Source organism: Dromiciops gliroides, chromosome 4 (genome assembly GCF_019393635.1).
Source record: "Dromiciops gliroides isolate mDroGli1 chromosome 4, mDroGli1.pri, whole genome shotgun sequence".
NCBI lineage: Eukaryota > Metazoa > Chordata > Mammalia > Microbiotheria > Microbiotheriidae > Dromiciops > Dromiciops gliroides.
The window spans coordinates 325051769-325060842 of NC_057864.1; the positions used below are offsets into that span (position 1 = coordinate 325051769).

Consider the following 9074-nt stretch of genomic DNA (forward strand, 5'->3'; position numbering starts at 1 on the left):
AAATGGCATTTGACTGTCAGTGACAGAACAACAAAAATAGCTAACAGGTTCTTGACTCCCATGATAAGTAGGGTGATAGTAAGAGGCCACTCACTCACCTTTGAGGAATTCAAGTTGCCTGGCCCAGTTGCACTAATTCCCCAGGTATCAATCATTCAATCATGAAGCCTTTATTAAGCATCTGCTATGTGCTAGGCACTCAAAGAATAGTTGATAAGATGGCTAAGGCACGAATAGTGCTATTTGAAAAATTTTATAGGATAGGTAAGTAAGTAAAGAGTTGGAGAAGTGGAATATTTCCCCAATTAAGAAAAAAAGGAAGAGGACATAATCTTCAAACTATAGACCAATGAGCTTGACTTAAATTCCTGGGAAAATTCTAGAATGAGTCTCCAGATAAGGAAGTTGTCAGGCCAAAGTTATCTTATCTCTCCACTGCTCCCTTTTTGAACAGGGCTACTAGAGCAGTAGATCAGAACTGGTTACCTCAAAAAGGGTACCCACTATTGGAGATCTTCAAGCAGAGACTGGATAACCACTTTTCAGGTTCATTATAATGTGCATTCTTCTTTTTTTATGGGGCAGTGGGGATTAAGTGACTTGTCCAGGGTCACACAGCTAGTAAGTGTCAAGGGTCTGAGGCTGGATTTGAACTCAGGTCCTTCTGAATCCAGGTCCAGTGCTCTATTCACTGTGCCACCTTCTTGCCCCGCTTCTTTTTGTTTTTGATAAGGATAAGATTAATTGACTTCTGAGTTCTCTTTCTACTTTAATTTTTGGTAGGTGCTTAGTTTCTTGAATTTTACTGAATTCTTCTTGAAGGGATGTCAGAAGGAAATCATGCTTTAGGTTAAGGTTAGGATGCAAAATACCATTTAACTCTACAATCTATAAATTCTAGTTTTGATTGAAATTGCCATATCACAAACAAAAATGAGTTCAGTTGTTCCATAGTTATTTCTTTTTTAGACATGTAAAAAGTATCTTACAGCTCTTTGGTTTTCTGTCCGATAGAATAATTCTGAGCCAATATGACCCCATACTTTCTTTTTCAACTCCATTGCCCTGGAACTAACACTTTGTAAGCATGGCATACTCTTATCTAAACACATTAACTTGATATTGATACTAACCTCCTATAAATGACTCTCTACCTATAAAATAAAAGATAGGGAGCAGGTATTTGTTGACGCTTTATTGACTCCTCCAACTCTGGCTCATGAAGCAGAGGTGCTGGTCGGGGGTAGTATTCGTTTCACATTTTTATTTGAAAAAAAAACTGTCACACTACAAAGGGATGAGCTACCTAGAGGAATATTACTGACTTTTGATCCTTCTTTCTGCTAACGCCTGAAGTCAAACATACCCAAGACATCAGTAACTGGAGCCCTTTGGTGACTGAGACTCAGTATATTTTGTAGCCTTACCTCTCTTCTCTCATTCTTTCTGTTCTCTACCATGCGCCTGACCCCAGGTGTTTTGTTTTAGGCCTACAGATCCCCCTTGTGCCACTCATTATAGGATGATAAAATCCTATCTTTAGATTTAGAAAGGATCATGGATGTCACTGAGTGTTGCTACTTAATTTTACAGATGAGGAAACTGAGTCAGTTAAGAAGGAAATTATGGAGGTTAAATGGCTTGCCCAAGATCAGAGGAGTGGGAACAGGTATAGCCAGTATTCAAACCTAGGTCCTTTGACTCTATATCTGGCACTCTTTTCCCCAAGGTCTATTGCTTGTGTGACTCTTGTGAGATGCCTTCCTAGTTCCAAAACACATGATAATGATCAGGAAATATGCATGCAGAGTTTCTGTGACACAATAAAAGCAGAAAGTTGATCTTGAAGAATTGAAATATTTGATATACCATCTCACTACCTCTCAGTATAGCTGGCCAATTATCTTTCTTTTAAGAAATTTGTAGTTGTGAATGTTACAGTTAAAAAAAAAAACAGATGTTTGATTCTAATTCAGTAAAGATACCCATTATATAGAATGCTGGAGTTAATTCATTGAACAAACACTTATCAAATGCTTATTATGTGCCATACTCAGGTACATTATGGTACAGTAGATGGTCCTGGTCTTCCCAAAGTACAATAAGTAAACAAAAGAACAAAGAAGAAAATCCTTCTTCAAAGTTTAGTAATGTGATTGATTTCTCTATCTTATACAAGATAATTTGTATTTTATTGTAATTTATTATTTTCTTTGAATAAAACAACTAGAAACTGGAGCAGAAATGTTTAAACAATATGAATTATTATAGCGAAGAAAGAAAACAAGAGGGATTTTTTTGATATTGTTCTGACTTAAAATAATGAAAACATCCTCAGGCCCAGAAACCCTCAGCAATAATTCCTCTTGACTGCAGTAAGTACCTGCTTTTGAGGAACAGAAAGCTGATGAGCTGCGGGCTTCCCTGCTGCTAAATTCATCTAACAAGCCACTCCTGATGGGTTTTTGTTTTTTTTTTTTTTGCTTTTAAGACCAATGGGAACTTTATACAATTGTTTTCTGGCCTCTTTCTCAATTCAGATTAGTTCTGGAAACTTGTATGTTTTTCCTTGAAAATACGTAGATTCTGGTTTAAAAATGTCAGATGAAGAGCATGTATATTATATGGCTCAAAGTGGTTTCTAGAGCTGGGTCTACAAGATGAAAGTGAGTCTAAGAGACGAGAAGTTATCACTCAAGGAAAATAGTACCTATAACCATCATGATAAGAAATCCAAAGTCTAGGACAAAATGAGACATGTGATCATGTTGAAAAAGGCACACATGGATTTTAATCCATGTTCAGAGCAAGAAGAAGCCAGAATAGTGTATCATCTACCCAATACATGAACTAGATGGTATAGCATTAATAGATAACAGAAAGTAGAATTACTCAGTATTACTTTTGGGATTGAGTTCTCTATCAAAGATGCAAATTGAAAAGATAAAAAGTAAGGCCAATTGACATTTAAATTTTAAGTCAGAAGGAAATAAGAGAATATTTTATATTAGTTCATATTTATATCCTAATATTCCAGAGTGATAAAATATATTACAGTTATAATGACAAAAACATTTTCAATAATCTTTAAGAAAAAAAGAGAATGTGGGAGGTATCAGAAGTCTGGAGATGGGCAGATGGTGTTCTGAATTTCTGAAATAGTGGATTACAGCATACCTAGATGTTTAAACTTAAGGTTATCAATGGGAGGAAAAATTAGAGTAAATCATAAAGCATCGTGTAAACACTTACAAAGAAAGCAATGATGCCTGGGAGCCAATATATGCTTAATGATTATTATTTTAGATGGTTGATACCCATCGGTGGACCAGATATAATGAATTGCTGTTACTAGCAATTAGGGGCTGTACTTCTACATGAGGAGGGCTTGCTCATGATGGACTATCATGAATACAAACTGAACAAGTGACCTTATTATAAGCATCATCCTAATTCTTGAATCCATATTATAACAGCCTAATTTGACTGTGTGTGCCTCCCCTCTGGATAGATGCCTATAGGTATATGATGTGGCCCTTAAAATGGTCTTGTCCTTGACACCATTGCCTCTGTTTCTATCTTTTGTTCCTAAGGCTTTCCCCCATTGATGTGAAGCAATGGATTGATGAACAGGTCAAATTTATTAACCTTCTTTCCTTTAATCATAGGATTTTAGAGTAATTTTATGAATCAACATGAGATATTGGCTTAGTCATCTATTCAAGAAAAACAACATGAGTAGAGTATGCATATATCCCAGATTGTGGTATTTGTTGAATGGGTGGCTCAATGAATCAGTGCATTAATACTTATATCTTGGATTGGCAATGTTAATGAGCAATGAATTGGACCTCAGATGAATAGGAGGAAAAAATTGGGTTGGGTAATAAGTATTAGATAACTTGAACAGTGTTTTTAATGTTCTCAACGTTCTTCCTGACTTGAAACCCAACTTTAAAAAACATGATGCCCTCTTGAAGTTGTTCAATGGCTGTGAATTATGGAACATCATAGTATTAGAAAAATCTAGAATTGTAGGTCACTCAAAAACTTAGTGATTGTCAGCAGGCGATAGCGTATTGACAATAGTTTATTTTTCTTTTTGGAAAGAAAAATGATCTTTTTACTGAAGAGGGAAGGACAAAAATCGGTAATGGGGATCTGAGACCCAAGAAAAATAAGGAACAGCCACCATTTCTGTTTGAGCCACTAGGCTGAGCTCCAAGTGAGGAGAGTGACAGAACTGTTGGATATAATTGTCAGTCCTCTGTAAATGATATTTCAAAGATCAGGGAGAATGACAAAATTGTTTCAAGACTAAAGAAAGACCAATGTCCTATTTAAAAAAACACATATGAAAACTGCAAAATATAGACCAAAGAGGTTAATTGCAATTTCTTGAGAAAAATTATCTATTGATAAATAAGTGTTTGTGACCATGTAAAAAGGGAAGTGGTGATCACCAATAACTAGCATAGCTTTATCAAGAACAGGTCATGGTAGTATAATTTTTTATGTGGCAACTGGTTGGTTGATCTGGAAAATGTCCATGTAGTCTGCATATATTTCAACAAAGGATTTGCCATGCCTCCTTTTACAATCTTTGTAGATAATATGGATGGATATCTAATAAATATTATTATGATGAATTTGGATTTTGTTGAATGACCAGGCTCAAAAAATAGTAGTTAAAAGGTTGATACAGTTTTTAAGCATGTTTTTAATCAAATTTACATAGATGGAGGTATGGATGCCATGTCTCTCAAATTTAAAAATGATGCAAGGCAGAGAGAGACAATGCATCATCTCAAAATCAATGTCCAGAAAAGATCTTAAAAGACCTCCCAGGGTTAAACCCAAAGAGATCAAAATGATTAATAAAAAATATAAAATCTTGTTCTTGGTTAAAATAATTAACTACTTCAGAAATACAACAGGAAATTATGCCTAGGAAGTAGTTTGAAAAAGATTTGGCATTTTTAATGAAATTTAAGTTCAGTGTAAGTCAACAATTTGATATGGCACCCTGAATTTGTTAGATAGAATACAATATCCACTCTTGGGCACCTTGTTTTAGAAAGGACATTGAAAAGTTGGAGAGTATTCAAAGAAATATATCTAGAATGCCAAAGAGCCTGAACATTATGACTTGAAAGGATTAGCTGACAGAAATGAGAATGTTTATACTAGAGCAGAAAAGATTTAGAGTAGATATGATGTTTTTCTTCAGTGTTTGAAGGTCTGTCATGTGAAAGAAGGTTTAAACTTGTTCTGTTTAGGCAGAAAGAACAGAGCTTGAAATGAATGGAAATCACAGAGAAGACTACTTCAATTGCATATAAAGGAAAAAAAATTCCTGACAATTAGAGCTTCCTAAAAGTGCAATAATATGCTTTACAATATAAATAATTCCCTCTAAAAGTCTTCAAATGAAGGCTGGATAACCATTTTGGGGCAATTTTTAGAAGAGATTGTAATGTATGATTTGAGCAAGAAAAACCTTATATGATGTTTCTTTCGGTTCTGAATATCCATGATTGATTATAAGGGGTTAAGAAGTAGTACAGAAGCCAACAACATATATAACTAGAAAAGGTTGTAGGCTAGTAATGGAGCGAGAATGAAATACAGCAACCTGACCCACTCTAATGCTGCTCAAATATCATGGGATATTAAAAGAACTCCAATATGGTATCCAGAACATTGGATATATATGGAAGAGCTATCAAAATTCATGAATTAAAAAAGCACAGGATGAAAATGCTGGGATGGATAGCAGGCTGCCACAGAAAAAGGAATACTCATGATACATAATAGTATTAGATTATCATACCAGAAAATACACGAGTATCTTTATTTTAGCAAAGCATTTGACAAAATTATCTCTTCACATCATTTTGGACAATATGAAGCAATGTATACTTCATTCTAGCAGTTAGGTTTATAGTGTTATAGCTCAAGAATTCCAAACCCAAAAATATAGATAAAAGGATTATTTTCAATCTGGAGGGAGGTATACCATTTTATTGCAGAGGTCTCTCATATTTGACTATTGCAGCTAGGTGTCACAATGGATAGTGCTGAACCTGAAGTCACAAAAGATCTCAGTTAAAATCCAGCTTCAGACACTTACTAGTTTAGTGGCTATGAGCAAATGACTTAACCTCTGTCTATCTCAGTTTCCTCAACTATACATTGGGGATAATAATGGCATCTACCTCTCAAAGTTGCTCTGAGGATCAAATGAGAAAATATTTGTAAATTACTTAGCATAGTGCCTGGCTTATGTAATAGCTACTTAATAAATGTGTGCTTTCTTTACTTCACTTTTTCAACATTTTTATCAGTGACTTGGAAAAAGGGAACAAAATGTATATTTACTAAATATACATACAACACAAAAGTGACAGGAATAATATTTAGGAGTCTACCTACCAAAAAAAAAGAAACTATATGAATAGAATGATCAAATAGTCTTTATGGAAATAACCACAGACCTCAATAATTAAAAGAATATTAATCACTCATGGTTGCAACAAGTCAATATAATAAAAATTACAAGGATACTTAAATTAATTTATTTATTCAGTGACATACAAAAAGTTCACACCATAAGGAATCCAAAAAGGAAGAAATTCCCCTTTAGATCTTTGGCTATTGGAAGAATTTGTGACCAAACAAGGGAAAGATAAAATCATGGAAGACAAAACGCACAATTTTGATTTCATAAAATTTTGGATAAACAAAACTAATGTAGTTAAACTTAGAATGGAAAAAATCATTGAAAAAAATATGGCTAATTTCTCTCAGAAAGACCTAATTTCTAAGACATATGAGAAATTGATTCACATTTATACAATAAGACCTATTCTTTAAGTAATGTGTCCAAACAATATGGACAGAAAGTTCTTGAAGGGAGATATTAAAGCTATTCACAACCATAAGAAAAGATTCTCCAAATTTTTAATAGTTAGAAAAATGCAAATTAAAGCAATTCTGAAGTCCAACCTCACATGTTGGCAAAAAATTGGCAAAGATGAAAAACACAGGATAAATTCTCTTCTCTCCCCTCCAATAAAAGATGAAACAAGTAATAGAGAGGTTGTGGGAAATAAGCATGATTGCAATTATGCTTTAAAGGTCACTAAACTTTGCATACTCTTTGGCCCAGCAATAAATGTTATAACTAGGTTGATGATTTTAAAGAGATCAAAGAGTTATGTACAATAAACTTTATAACAGCTCGTTTTTGAATGATAAAGAAGTAGAAATTAAGGAGGTAGCCATAAATTTGGGAATGATTGAAGGAAAAAGATAATTACTGTAATGAAACACTATTTTTCTGTAAGAAATTCCAAAAGAGATGGATTCATAGAAAAATCTAGAAACACTTGTGTGAACTAATGCAAAGTGAAGTGAGCAGAACCAGGAGAACAATTTGTATAGTAGCAACAACATTGTAAATGGGAAAATAAATTTTGAAAGACTTAAGATCTCTGAATAATATAATGAACCAGATCTAGATGATCTGTGTTATCTACAGCCTAACAGAAAGCTGATGAATTCTAAGATGAAGAGATATATATTTTTGGGTAAGAATAATATTAAAATTTTTTGCTTTATTGTGCATATTTGTTATAAGGGTTTTGTTTAATTATTTTTTCTTTTATATTGGTGGAGCTAGAGAAAATATATTTTTATCTGAAAAATAAAATACATTTTAAAATCGATATATAAAAGGATTTCAATAGACTGGAGATTTTTTATTGTTTAAAATGTTGCACTGCACTCCCAAAATGTGAAAAGATTTTTATAGTAAGTCAAATAGCTAGGTATATTGAGAAGCATAATATTCAGGACCAGGAAAGTGATATTATGCCTGAAATTGTTCTTGACAGCCTATATATTGAATATCTGGAAGTGTTCAGTTCTGGAAGTATAGCATTGAGAGTGTCACCAATATGGTGGTCATGTCATATAACGATCAGTTGAAGGGCCTATGTATTAAGGTAACATGAAGGGGGCAGCTAGGTAGTGCAGTGCATAAAGCACCGGCCTTGGATTCAGGAGGACCCGAGTTCAATTCCTACCTCAGACACTTGACACTTACTAGCTGTGTGACACTGGGCAAATCACTTAACCCTCATTGCCCTGAAAAAAAGAAAAAAGAGAAACAAAGGTAACATGATAACAGTCTCCAAGTATCTGGAGTACTTCTACCTTGAGGAATGTTTATATTTATTTTGTTTGTCCCTAGAATATAAAACTAGGAATAATGAGCAGGTGTTTCATGCCACAGAGTAGGTGGCAATGCCTTAACTGTATATGTGTTGTAAAGGCCACTAGGACCTCTCCCATCCTTATCAAGGGGAGTAATAACCTTCTCTCCTTTCATACAACACTGGGCAGGTGTTTCAGAGTGACAGCTTTAGCTTTTATATAAAAAGTAATATTCTAAAAAGTGGAAGTATCCAAGAGATCAACTGCTCTGAGAAGCTATGGTATCCCTCGCTAGATATCATCATTGAAGACTAGATGACAACTTGTTGGGATTTTGCAGTTGGGATCATTGCTCAGTGTTGATTATATTTTGATGGCCTCTGGGTATCTTCCAACTCTAAAATTATGTGATTTTTATTCTATTGACTATTGAAAGTTTGCAATTTAAGAGAGATAGAAGTAAAATTCTATTTATAAATTCAATCAAACAAGTAAAAAAAAGGAGGAGACTTGGCTTGAGGAGATAATGTAACAAAAGTTGTAGTTGATCAAAATCTGAATATGAGGCACTGGTATGATACAATTGCTATTTGAGTCTAAAGCCACATTAATACAAGTATAGTATTGAGCATAAAAAAAGAGAATATGGTCATTGTACTCCATTTTGGGTGATATTACAATTTTTACCCTATGTCTCATCCTGGGAATTATTACACTTCAAAAAGGACATTGAAAAGTAGAATGCACCCTTCAGAAGGAGAAGACCAGGAAAGTGAAAGGCTTAGAAAGCATGTGGCATGTAGTATGTTTCAGGGAATTGGAAATGTTTACACTAGGGAACAGAAATTATATAT

At 34.1% G+C, this 9074-nt stretch overlaps 1 non-coding gene across 1 annotated transcript; it reads right to left on the bottom strand.

The window, feature by feature from the left end:
• Positions 1-8274: 8274 nt before the first annotated feature.
• Positions 8275-8402, bottom strand: LOC122727163. The gene has a single exon (XR_006353111.1). It is a non-coding gene; the product is annotated as a U6atac minor spliceosomal RNA (small nuclear RNA).
• Positions 8403-9074: the final 672 nt, after the last annotated feature.